This window comes from Ictidomys tridecemlineatus, chromosome 12, assembly GCF_052094955.1.
Source record: "Ictidomys tridecemlineatus isolate mIctTri1 chromosome 12, mIctTri1.hap1, whole genome shotgun sequence".
NCBI lineage: Eukaryota > Metazoa > Chordata > Mammalia > Rodentia > Sciuridae > Ictidomys > Ictidomys tridecemlineatus.
The window spans coordinates 22110662-22124211 of record NC_135488.1 but is presented as its reverse complement, the minus strand read 5'-3'; the positions used below and the strand labels follow the sequence as shown (position 1 = coordinate 22124211).

The following is a 13550-nucleotide window of genomic DNA, read 5'->3' as shown; positions in this document are numbered from 1 at the left end:
ATTTAGTGTGCGTTTGAACTCTGCACTCCTGAAAGCGATCTAGATAATTTCCAACAGCAGATATGTAAATAAATGTATGATACCATCTCCCTTTTTTAGCAGCTTCCCTATTAAAATTTCTTCCTTCACTCTTCTGGTGGAGGAATAGAAGAAAGAAAATCAAGAGGCCTTAAATAGATTTTACAGGCACCAAAGTGCATTTGGATTCTGGTCAGCTACAAAGATCTTGTTTCAGTAATATGCTCTTGGCATTCAGCAGAGACGGTGTTATGGAACCTGACTGCCCTCAGCCACTGCTTACAGCTGACAGAAGGCAGAGAAATGTGCATTTAATATGGGAAGGAAATTAGGTCTCAGGAACTTTGTTCCTTGAATCTTTGCAGAAGCTCAGCTGGTGCAGGGCCCAGAGGCAGCTAGGGGAGGCATTTTGGGGATCTTGAGTGAAAGGCAATGGGGACAGCTTGCCAAAATCCACCCAGAGGGATCTGGGCTGGGTCTGTGATGGGACTGGCATGGACAGCAGTAAGTGCACTGCGTTGGGGACTCCCGAGGACTCTGAGACTCATCTCCACCTACGGCGTCCTGTCTTCTCAGGGTGCACCTTTGACTCCGTCTTCAGCCCCAGTGGCCCAGAGTTCTACCACCCATCTCTCCAGCCTCTCTGCTGCCACCACGGCAGGGCTGTGTCCTCACTTCCAGGCTGCTGGTGACTGTGGCTTTTGAGTATGTCACTCTCAGCACTGATCACAGAAGGATCTTCCTATGACACCTGTGTGATGATGCCACTGCCTTGTCCCCAGAAGGGAAGGTGAGAAGTCTTTAGCCCCCAGGACAGGCACACAGGCTCGCTACTGTGGATCCTCCAGCCACCATAGTCACCCTCTCTCACCAGCCCCTCCAGCCAAATGTGACCTCGATGCCAAGTGGCTGGGTGTTCAAGGATGAGAGGAAATGACATGCTGTGCTGTTTATCACTCTGTTCTCACAGCAGCCTGTTCCCCTGTCTGTGCTCCCACAGACTGGGCAGCCCTTCCTCGGCTCTGTACCCTCTCCCAGCACAGGGCTTTTGCCGCCCACCCCTGGCAGGGACAGGGATCAGGTGCTAGTTGCCTTTGCATCCCATGTCTCTCAGAGGGCCTGGCACACAGGAGTCACTGGGAGCAGCGGTTTCTAAACAAGGACCCAGTCAGTAAAAATGTGAATGGCTTTGTCTTCTTTAGCTCTACACCTGAGCTTCCCCTAAGCATTTTGATCTCCTCCAGTGTCACTAATTGCTTTTATTTGTGGCTCAGCCTTTAGGAATTTTAAAACCAGCATGTACTTTGGGTCTTGGAGGCAACTTGTGAGTTTATGTGCACATAGAAGGGAGATGGGTTTGGTGGAGCTGGGGTTGTGGCTCGGTGGCAGAGTGCTCACCTTGCATGCCTGGGGCACTGGGTTTGATCCTTAGCACCACATAAAAATAAAATAAAGGTATGTGTCCACCTATAACTAAAAAAAAAAGAAGAAGAAGAAGGGTGATGGGTTTGAGATGCTCGTGAATAAGAGGTGAATGCACCTAACATCTGGGCTTAAATAGAGACCTCACAACCAGCCTACTCCAGCTGCCCAAGGTGCTGGTGAGCAGGCGCAGGAGGGAGGATGGCAGGAATGGGAGCAGGAATTTTAGGTGGGGAGTGGCCTGTCACAGGTCCGGAGTGTAGCCCCATGTGGACGACTGTCATCATGCTCTCAGGATTCTATGCCTGGCTGGCCTGGGCACTGACCACCAGCACCTCAGTGTGGCTTTGCAAGGTGTCTAGCCAAGGTGGCAGGTCAGGCTTGAGTTAGTGCTGCCCTCAAAGTGAGCCAGGCCAGGAGGTGTGGAGCCTGGGCAGGACCATCTCACCCACTTCTCTGCATGATGTCGAGTCCTGATGCCATGTGTCACCGGTGTGCTTCATATAGAATGCCTGGTCCCCACAGGGGCCACTGCTCCAACCTGGCCTGTGAGGCAAGTTTTCCCACCACTCTATGCTGCGGGAGGTGGGAGGGCCGGCTGCCACCACCAGCTGGCACGGAAACCACGAGGGCCTGTGGTCTGACCGCTTTATTGGTTCCCTTTTCCTAGTCCCGTAAGAAGGCAGCTGGTTCTGTGGTAAGACGCTGGGCTCCGGGCTGCTCCTGACGACATCAGGAACTCAGCCAACGCCCATGACCTTCACTGGCCACAGGGTCTGCCACTGGCCCTGAGCAGGCAGGCTGAGATGGAAGAGCAGGCTCAGGCTTGTGTGCCACCTCCAGCAGCTCTAGCGAGTCCACTCCCCACGGGGAGAACTTTGAGAACCTTGGTGCAGTCACTCCCAGTCCAGCACACCAGGAGTTGGCGGACCTTAAGCTGAAAAATGCCATTTCATTTCATAAGTGAGCTCTTCAATCGTAAGCCTAGAGTTTGGCACGTGTCCCCACAGACCTGCCTGTCTCCACAGCTCTGCCTGTCTCTACATCCTGTCTGGGTGACGTGTCCCACCGTCCATGACTGGCTACTCCTCACTGCCCCCCAGAGTCCTGCTTCCTGAGGTCTAGCCTCCCTGTCAGGAACTCAAAAGAACGTCTGGACTCTTGCCAGCCTTCAGGTTGGACCAAGTTCTCCACAGCTCTCTCTCCCTGACTTCTGTGACCCTGGCCACTAGCCTGGGCCACCACCATGGCCTGGCACCACGCTAATTTTCAATGTGACTTTGCAAAATGTCTAGCCCAGAGCCCGGCACACAGTGGACCCCTGGTGAATACTCGTTGCCGACACGGGCCAACTTATTTCTTCATCCAGTCGGTTTCAAAACCCAACAGCTGAGGCCTCCTGTTGGACTTCAGGTTTCTAACTTCTCAAGTGAAAAGATGAAGGGCCTGGAATGTAGACAAGCTAACTGCTGTGAGGCTCTGTTTAGTCAGACCTTGATGTCCTCCATCGAGAGACGACACACTGCATCAGACGTGGAGCATGCAGGTGTCTCAGTTTACAGCCGATGGTTTCTCACAGGTGCACCCACAGAACCAAGCTGATCAAGATACAGAGCACCCCAGACCTTTCTGAGATCCCTGGGCAGCACCACCCTCCCTCTCTGATCCTACCATTACATCACCATTAATTAGTTGTGTCCCTTCTTGAATGTCACTTCAATGGAGTGGCCCAGCATGAGCTCTTTGGTGTCTGACTTCTTTCACCGAAGAATGTCATGTCTGTACAATTCACATACCTTGTTCCATGAAGCAGAAGTTTAGAACTCCTTTTTGTTACTGAGCGGCCTTCCATTTTATGAAATAAACCACATTTGTTTAATCTAGTCTTTAACCGATGAACACTTAATTTCCAGTTTCCAGTTTGAGTTATCATCAACAAAACCAACCCACATTCCTGTACAGTCTTTATGTGAAAACACACTTTGATGTCTCTTGGCCAAATATCTAGGGAAGGCGTTGGATCATAGGAAAGGTATTCATTTAATCCCACAGGAAAAGCTCCAAACTGCTCTCTCTAGAGTAGCTCTGACCACTTTAGACTGTCACTAGAAATCACAAGAGTTTGGATTGCTTTGCCTCATCACCAGGCCAGTGGGTGTTGAAGCACTTCACTGTGGTTTTTCACTTCTATTTCCCTATGACTGATAAGATTAAGCAAAGTTTCATGTGCTCATTAGCTATTCTTTTATCTTCTTTTGTGAGGTGTCTTTTCAAGTCTTTGTGCAATTTTGCTTACATTGTGACTTCTCATTATTACATCGTGGGAGTTCTTTATACATTCTAGATAAAAGCATTTTGTCAGATTCACATATTACAAATAGTTTCTACAAGCTTATGGTTTGCCTTTCTGTGTTCTTGTTGGTGTCTTTTAGAGAATGAATTTTTTTTCCCTCTTGGAAAAAATCCAGTTTATCAATATTTAATTTGATGATTGCTGCTTTTGGGTCTTCCTATGAAATTTTAGTTTACTCCAACTTCCAAAGACATTCTCCTACACTGTCTTCAGTCCATTTTAGTTTTTCCTTCTACATTTAGGTCTATGATCAATCTCTAACTTTTGTGTCCCATGGGGGAAAATGGGCTGCAGTTCATTTCTTTTCCATTCAAATGTCTAGTTGATTGTCAAACTACTAAAAACCTGAGCTTTTCATCATCACATTTCTTTTATGTTTGTCAAAAATTGAGTGAACAAATATGTGTGGTTTGATTTCTGGACTCTGTGGAGTTCCCGGGTTCTGTTTATCCTATGCCAACGCCATCCTGCCTGGAGACTACAGTATTAGCCTAAGCTTTGAAATCCAGCAGCACTAGATCTTCACATGACTTTAGCTTTTTGTCCAAGTTATGATGGCTACTTTAGGCCGTTGCTTCTCCATATGAATTATCAAATCAGCTTGAGAAAACTATAGTAACAAGAATCGCATAAAAACAGACACATGGACCAATGGTACAGAATAGAAGACACAGAGTCAAACCCACCCATCTTTCATCATCTGATCCTCGACAAAGGTACCAAGAACACACATTGAATAAAAGACCCTTTTAACAAATGGTGCTGGGAAAACTGGTTATTCATATGTAGGAGAATGAAACTAGACCTTTATCTCTCACCTTGTAAGGGTCCAGCGAAACGTCGGAGTAAGAGACCACAAGAGACTGTCTTATGCAAAAGCAGAAGGGTGGGTTTATTTGGAGACCAGCATGCTGGGGCTCCCTCTATAGCAAAGAGAGAGAGAGCCCTGAGAACCGCTTGAGCAGAGCTTATATACTTTTCTTGGAGAGGGCAGGGAGGGAAGTTCATTGATGGGTCAGGGTGAGTGGGCAGTTTGCCTGCAACCGAGTGAGGGAGTGCATCCTGCAGTTTGGCAGTTGGGGACAGCACATCCTGGGAACAAGATTAGCAAAGAGTTCACAGTTGGGGACAACACATCCTGGGAACAAGATTTCAACAGTGTTTTGTTAAGCATATAGAAAAACAGAGTGACAAGTACCTATTTTATTAACCTTTCATTTTCCATTTTTTCTTCTGGCTACTTTTAATCATAAAAGTGATCATTGGGGGGTGTCACCTTCTGTGTCTGCTAGTGGGGTATATTGTTGTCTGATTACCATAAGTTTGACTTGTCCAATTTGGGATTGGAGAAAGGAAATTACACGATTGAGCAAACAGGGTCCTAGAGTTAGCAACAATATAAGAATTATTAGAGGGCCGGCCAGGGCTGATAAAAGTGTAGTTAACCAGGGGGATTGTGTGAACCAAGACTCGTACCACCCTTTTTGGGCATCTCTCTCTCTCTGACGCTCTTCAAGGCGTTTTTTTAGTTTATTCATAGATTCTCTTACAACTCCAGTATGGTCGGCATAAAAACAACATTTTTCCCTCAATGCAGCACAAAGGCCCTTTTTTCTCATGAAGAGGAGGTCCAACCCTCGCCTGTTCTGTAAAACAACTTCAGAGAGAGAGGTTAAAGATTCCTGCAAAGCTGTGATGGAGGTTTCTAATATCTTTAAGTTTTGGTCCATTGCTGTTTCTAATTGGGTCATTTGTCGTGTCCCATGGACCAGGGCAGTGGTTCCTGTGCCCACCCCTGCAGCAATTCCCATTTCTAATAAGATGGCTAAAGCGAGGGATACAGGTTCCCGGTGAAACCGGGTTGTATGCCCCCCTATTTGATCTTTAAATGAACCTGCGTCATGATAGAGCATTCTGGGAAACATCTGCACCATTACATAATTAATCACATCTGTTGACCATTTTATGAAAACATAAATAATGTTTAAGTATATAGAATTATACTGTTGTAGGGATGGATAAGGCAAGGCACCTAAGATAGCACTGAAGACAGGGAAACAGTTCTATTTGGCTGCAACCGGATTCAGAGGGCATTGCTTCCACTGTAATCAATTAATCCCCTGAACCCCAAGTTTAGGCAGCTTTAGAACTCCGTACTCAGCATGTAAGGGAAAGGGCTCAGAAGTTCACAGTCTGCAGAAGTTCACAAAAAGCAGTTTTTGTTTCTGTTATTTTTTTTTTCTCTGTTCTCGGCAAGTTAACTTTTTAAGGACACCTGGGAGGGGGAGAATTTTTTTTTTTCCTTGCCAGCTGTTACCATGGCACCCAGTTGATAACTTTTTTATCTTAGAAATGTAGCCATCTCTGTGAAGCCTCAGCTCAAGGCCAGAGGCCCTGTTCACATATTTTGTGAAAAACTAGTAAGGGGGTGTCTAGCTTAGGAGTGCTGATTTTTCCAGCCAGTGGCCAAGTAGAACAGGGCAACATGAAAAGAGGAAGTTTATCTATACTGAACTCTTTTATAGGGACTCTTTTGCTGAAAGTCCTAAAGTCAGCCATAGTGAAGACTTCTGGAGAAGGTCAGTTAAGACTTTTCTGTGGGCCTGGTACAGAGGGGGAGGACAGGGAAGGCGGTGCTGAGAGCAGCTCCGTGGATCTGAGAATGAGGAAGGAGAGATGTAGAAGAATAATGGGAAAGGGGTTTGGGATTTTCTTAGCAATAAAAACTTGAGTAGTAGAACAGGTAGAGCAGAGGGGAAGACTGGAGTGAGTATCCCAAAAAGCCTGTGAGGGACTTTAAATTTTTAGTAACCTGTTTTCAGTGATGACAAAGCAACTTTAAAGGCCATTTTCATTACATTTTGGATAGTCCTGGTGGGTCCCGGTGTGGGCACTGAGAGGAGAAGAGAGGAGTGAATGGGTGGAGAGATACCTCAGTACCTGTTACTTCAGCAAGGGGGCAATGGTCTGAGAACTGGTGGAGGTTTGGGTTCCATCAGGTAGCCCCTGTATGTTTACATCCTTATGACTTACAGAAGAAGTCGGATTTTCCCCCACACAGCCATGACTGTTTGTGGCTTTGATAGTCTTTACCGCTGTAGGTGTTATAAGTAGCACCTGGTATGGTCCTTTCCAGCAGGGTTCTAGGGATGACACCTGATGTCGTCTTACATAGATGAAGTTTCCCACTTGATATCGGTGTGGAGTCCCTTCATCCCCAGGTTGGTAGGCAGTGGTCAGCTGTTTCCACGGGTATCACTGAGTTTTTTTTTTTAAAAGCTTTAAGTCTGTCAAGCAAGAGGGTGTGAAAGGAATTGTTAGGTCTTAGAGTTGGGGTCAGGTCCCTTATTGGAGGAGGGGCATCATAGAGAATTTCATAGGGGGTTAGGTTACACAAAGAAACAGAGGGAGTATTTCTTGCATGAAACAATGCATAAGGCAGGAGCATAGTCCAATCTTTTATGCCGGTCTCTAAGCTCAATTTTGTCAAGGTCTCTTTAATGGTTCTATTCATTTTTTCTATCTGTCCTGAGCTCTGGGGTCTATAAGCGCAATGCAACTTCCAATTAATCCCCAGGGTCCTGGCTAACCCCTGACTTACCTGGGCCATGAACGCCGGTCCATTATCGGACCCTATTACCTTAGGCAGGCCGTATCTTGGAAAAATATCTTCCAGGATCTTCTTGATTATCATTTCTTTCTTTTTTTTTTGTGGGGAAGGCTTCAATCCATCCTGAAAATGTATCTACAAAGATTAGGAGATATTTAAGTCCATACCTTGCTGGCTTAATTTCAGTAAAGTCCACTTCCCAAAATTGTCCTGGTCTGGTCCCTCGAAGGCGTCTTCCTACAGGAAGCTTGGAGGGGTATGCATTAACCAATTGACAGGCCCGACAGGCTTTTGTTACTTGTTCAGCTATTTTCTTTCCCTGTGAGCCAGTTAGTGGAAAACTCTGTTCCTGATCCTTTAGGAATGCCTGCAGTTTCTTTGAACCAAGGTGAGTGAGTTGGTGTACATTTTTAACGTAGTGTAGGGCTTTCTGAAATTGCAAGTTGGGTTCAGTGTTGTCAAGGAGTTCAGTGTCAGTGTCCTCAGATGTTAAGTTGTCGGGGTGCTCCGACGTAGTTAAATCTCCTGACTTATGTTCCCCCATATGGAAAGTGTTAACATGGTTACTCTGTTTAGGGCTGTCAATTTAGCCTCTTTATTTGTCCTCTTGTTAGATGGGGGTGGTATCTGCACAACAGTTTGTTTTCTGGGCTCAGTGAGCCATTGTTTATCGCCCCTAAGGGAATAGTCCAGGAAGATTACTTCTTGCTGGCAAATTTGGGCCTTTTTGGCAGAAGCTCGGATAATAGTGCTTGGGTCCCAGACTTACAGTTTTCCTTGGAGTCTGCTGCCAGTAGCAGGTCATCCACATATTGGAGTAGGGTGACTTCAGGGTGCATGGTTCTGAAGTTATTGAGATCTCTGTGGAGAGCTTCATCAAAAAGAGTGGGGGAGTTTTTGAACCCCTGTGGGAGTCTGGTCCAAGTTAGTTGATCAGACGTTTCAGTTTCTGGGTTTACCCATTTGAAAGCAAACAGTAATTGACTTTCTTTATGCAGAGGCAAGCAAAATAAAGCATCTTTTAAGTCCAGGACAGTATACCATTTTCGCTCGGGGTTAAGGGTGCTAAGCAGATTGTACTGATTAGGTTCTGTGGGGTGAATGTCCTGCACTCTGTTGTTGATCTCTCTTAAGTCTTGAACAGGGCGATAGTCCCCAGTTCCTGGCTTTTTTACTGGTAGCAGGAGAATGTTCCAGGCCAATTGACAGGGCTTCTTTGCTCAGAGGATATTGTTTAATATTAATTGGGGAGGCTGAGGTTTTTAACTCCACCATTATTGGAGGTTGTTTTACGACTAGGCCTAATTTAGCAGTTTCTGCCCAGGCATCTGGGTAATCTGTTATCCATTTCTGGGATAGCTTGCCTGTTTGATCAGTCTTGGGGGGTGTGAAGAGTTGATGTTCATCTTCTACTGACATAGTTAAAGCCATGACTATAGGAGTTTTTACTGAAGGATTTAGAAATTTCATTTGGGGGCCTTCAGGGTTAAAAGTTATTCTGGCCTGGAGTTTGGTGAGCAGATCTCTGTCCATCAATGGGGCTAGGCATTCTGGGATCACTAGGAAGGAGGAAGGAGTGATGGATTTTTCCTTTCCCCAGGTCCATGGTCCTCTTAGTTGTCCAAGCCCAATATTTACTGTTATTAGCCCCTTGAATTTGAGACATTTTAGTTGATAGAGGGCCCAAGGGGGCCTTAAGGGCTGAGCATATTGCCCCTGTATCCACTTCAAAGTTTACTGGGGTCCCCTCCACTTCAAAAGTTACCCTGAGCTCGGGGAGGGGATCTGAGCCCTGACTTTCTTAGTCATCCTCCAGAGTTAGAATGGCTGGCTGGCGTGGCTGTTTCTTTCTAGGGCAGTCTTTGGCCCAGTGTCCTTTTTCTTTACAGTAGGCACATTGATCTGAGGCCAGATGTGGCTTCTGGCATGGACCCAGGTATCTCTTTCTGTCTCCCTGTCTCTTAACTTCTGGCCTATTTGTTGTTGTGACCAGGACCTTAGTCAATGCCTCAGTCTGTCTTTTGCTTCTTTCATCCTCCCTTTGCTCCCTTTCTTTCTCCCTTTCTTTCTCCTTTTCTTCCCTTTCTTTCTCCCTCCTTTGTTCCTTCTCTTCCTCAGTTTCTCTTTTATAGTATACTTTCTCAGCTTCTCTGACTAAATCTCTCAAAGTCATATCTTGCAATCCATCTAAGCGTTGTAACTTTTTTTAATATCCAGGGCAGCTTGCCCAATAAAGGCCATCATGACAGATGCCTTTTGATCCTCTGCCTGAGGATCAAAAGGAGTATATCTCCTATGTGCCTCCATAATTCTCTCCAGAAACATAGAGGGTGATTCATTAGGCCCCTGAATAATCTCTCTTACCTTGGTCAAATTAGTTGGCTATCTAGCGGCTGCTGGGAGACCCGCTATTAGAGCCCGGCAATAAGTGGACAGATGCTCCCTACCTTTAAAGGTGTTGGGGTCCCAGTTGGGTCGGTTTAAGGAGAAGTCAGCTTCGATTATGTTGGGAAGTTGTGTCGGTCGCCCATCTGGTCCGAGGATATTTTTTCTTGCTTCCAGGAGGATTCTCTTTCGTTCCTCTGTCGTGAAGAGAGTGCCTAAGAGTTGTTGGCAGTCATCCCAAGTAGGCTGGTGTGAAAACATCAATGACTTGATCAGACCTGTGAGCCGGGTGGGGTCCTCGGAAAAAGGGGGATTGTTATTTTTCCAATTATATAGATCTGAAGAGGAGAAAGGCCAATACTGGTAGGCTTGCATTTCTCCACCATGGCCATCCTCTATCATTGGCCCATAAGGACGGAGGGGAAGTATCACGGGGGCTTCAGGGTTTTTAATCATTCGCTGCCAGCGAGTTCCTTTAGCTGGGCCAGCTTCCTCCAGGGGAGGAGGGGCTATGTGTGCCGTGGGTTGGTCATCTGTAGGGCACTGAGCTGGCTTAACCTCCTGTGGTGGAGAAGCTGAGTCAGCAGCAGGGGAATCTCTTAGAGGGTGTTGGGGGTTGGGGAATGAAGGCAGGGGATAAGGAAAGGGAGGAGAGTCCAGCAGAGTCAAATCTTGAGACTCAGGGAGAACAAAGGGTGGAGGAGGAGGTTTGAGAGATAGAATCGTAGGGGGAGGGGTAGGAGCAGGAACAGGGACAAGAAAAGCCTTCACCCAGGGAGGAGGAGATTCACAAAGGTCCTGCCAAGTTAAGATATACGGCTGTTGATCTGGATGGCTATGTGGTCCCGGCTGAAAAACAATATCTCTAATTTTTCGAATTAGTGGGGAGTAGAAAGATCCTTCTGGAGGCCATCCAATTCCAAAGGCAGGCCATTCTGAGGCACAAAGAGTCTGCCAGGTCCGACGTTTTACTGAAAAAGAAAGATTCTGAGCCCTTATGCGGACTTCAGCCCAGTGATCAAGGGTCAGGGACAGAGGCGTGGAATGACTCTGTCCCATAATGAAAGTTACTTGAACAAAGACAGGGACAATACAAATGACAAATGTGACACCAACACGGACACACAATGAACACACAATGAACAGTAAACGTGTAACACAAATCCAGAGGCAAAGATTAAAAACAGACAGTGAATTCAACCTGAGAGAAAGAATAGTTGCCGGCAAAACCAGACGGGTTGGCAGCAGAATACAGATGAGGGCACCTCCGTCCCTCCCAGATGGGGGCACCTCCGTCCCCCCCAGAGTCTCCCAAAGCGTCCCTTGAGGAGACGTGGTCTGTGGCTTCAGGGACACGTCTATCCATCACCGCCAGGGAGAACTTACGCTCTCCGCTGACAACCACACTCTGCCAACCCAAAACCAGAAAACCAGAAGACAGATGAGGGCACCTCTGTCCCTCCCAGATGGGGGCACCTCCGTCCCCCCCAGAAGCTCTGAGAGCTTTCGCTCTTCTCTGAGCCAAAAACCAGAAGCTAAAAACCAGAAGCCAGAAACCAGAAGCTAAACAATCGCAAAGGAAAAACAAGGAGGAGAAGAAGAAGGAGATAAGACGCCATACTTACCCCCCTAAAGGAGTCTTGTTGAGGTCTCCCTGTCCGGCGATGCGCAGTTCCCGGCCAATGCACCAAATGTAAGGGTCCAGCGAAACGTCGGAGTAAGAGACCACAAGAGACTGTCTTATGCAAAAGCAGAAGGGTGGGTTTATTTGGAGACCAGCATGCTGGGGCTCCCTCTATAGCAAAGAGAGAGAGAGCCCTGAGAACCGCTTGAGCAGAGCTTATATACTTTTCTTGGAGAGGGCAGGGAGGGAAGTTCATTGATGGGTCAGGGTGAGTGGGCAGTTTGCCTGCAACCGAGTGAGGGAGTGCATCCTGCAGTTTGGCAGTTGGGGACAGCACATCCTGGGAACAAGATTAGCAAAGAGTTCACAGTTGGGGACAACACATCCTGGGAACAAGATTTCAACAGTGTTTTGTTAAGCATATAGAAAAACAGAGTGACAAGTACCTATTTTATTAACCTTTCAACCTTGCACAAAAATCAACCCAAAATGGTTCAAAGTCCTAGGAATTACAGTAGATACTATAACTCCTGGAAGAACACGTAGGCTCAAAACTCCAGTAGAGAGGCACAGGCAATGACTTTCTCCATAGGACCCTAAAGCTCAGGAAATAATGCCAAGAGTTAATAAATGGAATGGCATCGAACTAAAAAGCATAAGAAACAATTAGGAATGAAAAATGTTTGCTAGCTACTCTTCTGACAGAGGATTAATATGTTTAATATATCAAGAATTCAAAAAAACTTTACGCCAAAAACCCTATTAATAAATGGGCAAATCAATTATATAGACACTTCTCAAAAGAAGCGAAGCAATACAAATGGACAACAAATATATGAAAAAATGTTCAATATCTTTAGTAATTAGGAAAATGCAAATCAAAACGATGCTGAGATTTCATCTCACACTAGTCAGTGGCAGCCATCAAGAATATAAATAATGATAAATACTAGAGAGGATATGGAGAAAAGGAACACTTTTGCACTGTTGTAGGACCATATATTAGTATAACCACAGTAGAAATCAATATAGAGACTCCTCAATAGACAATTCACAGAACCCACCACATGACTCAGCAATACCATTTCTCAGAATTTATCTTGAAGAATTAAAGTCATCTTGATCTACAACAATACATGCATACCTGTGTTATTGCAGCATAATTCAAAATAGCCAAACTAGGGAACCAGCCTGGGTGTCCATCAACACATGAATGGATTAAGAAAATGTGGCATATATATTTTGTCTTTAAATGACTATGAGATTCAACAATACAATGATATAAACATGGAACTTTCTTTGCAGGAATGTTTCCTGACAAGTTAAACTCATTTAATAGACATCTTAGATCTTTTATTTTTATTGGCTTTTGAGAATCGTATTTTTCCAGAAATTTATTCTAAGTTCTTAAATTTATTTAGGGTGGGTTATTCTCTTAGCATATTGCAATGTTTGTAGTGTGTGTTAGCATGTCATGATGTCCCCTCTTCCATCCTTAATGCTGTTCATTTCTACCATCTCTATTTTTCTTGACCAGTACAGCTAAGGATCAATTTTTTAATCATTTCAAAGAACAAACTTTCAGGCCCATCAATTTTCTCTAATTTGATTTCTAATTTATTAGTTTCTTTCTAATGTTTATTTTTTAACCTTTATTGTATTTAGTTTGCTCTTCTTTTTCTAACTTTTTAAGGTGAGAACTTATATTATTTATTTACAAACTTCTCATTTTCTACAATAAGCATTTTAAGCTCTGCATTTTCCTCTAAGGACTCCTTCACTTCACAAAATTTGGCATGTTGCATTTTCATTGTCACTCAGTTTGAAATATTTCCTAATTCCATTTGTGATTCCTTCTTTGATTCACAGTTTATTTTAAGATGTATTGCTTAATTGCCAAATGTTTGGGAGATTTTCCAGATATCATTTTGTCATTGATCTCTAATTCAATTCCATTGTCAATAGAAAACCACTCTATACTATTTTAATTCTTACAAAGTTATTAAGATATTTTATAGCCAACATGATGGCTCTGCATGTACTTTTCAACAAAAACCTATAAATGTCAAGAAGGCTGCACTGAAGAATCGTGTTGTTCACATCCTCTATAGCCATGCTGAAGTCTTACCTACTTATTT

At 45.0% G+C, this 13550-nt stretch overlaps 1 protein-coding gene and 1 long non-coding RNA gene across 2 annotated transcripts in view; both read right to left on the bottom strand.

The window, feature by feature from the left end:
• Positions 1–13550, bottom strand: part of LOC144369109 (acyl-coenzyme A oxidase-like protein) — a 354862-nt gene that overhangs the window by 114161 nt on the left and 227151 nt on the right. The gene's annotated exons all lie outside the window — the stretch shown is intronic.
• On the bottom strand, positions 4662–11871 carry LOC120884792 (uncharacterized). Its single transcript, XR_013428561.1, has 2 exons — positions 11414–11871; positions 4662–10034 (listed from the first exon to the last, which is right to left on the bottom strand). It is a non-coding gene; the product is annotated as an uncharacterized LOC120884792 (long non-coding RNA).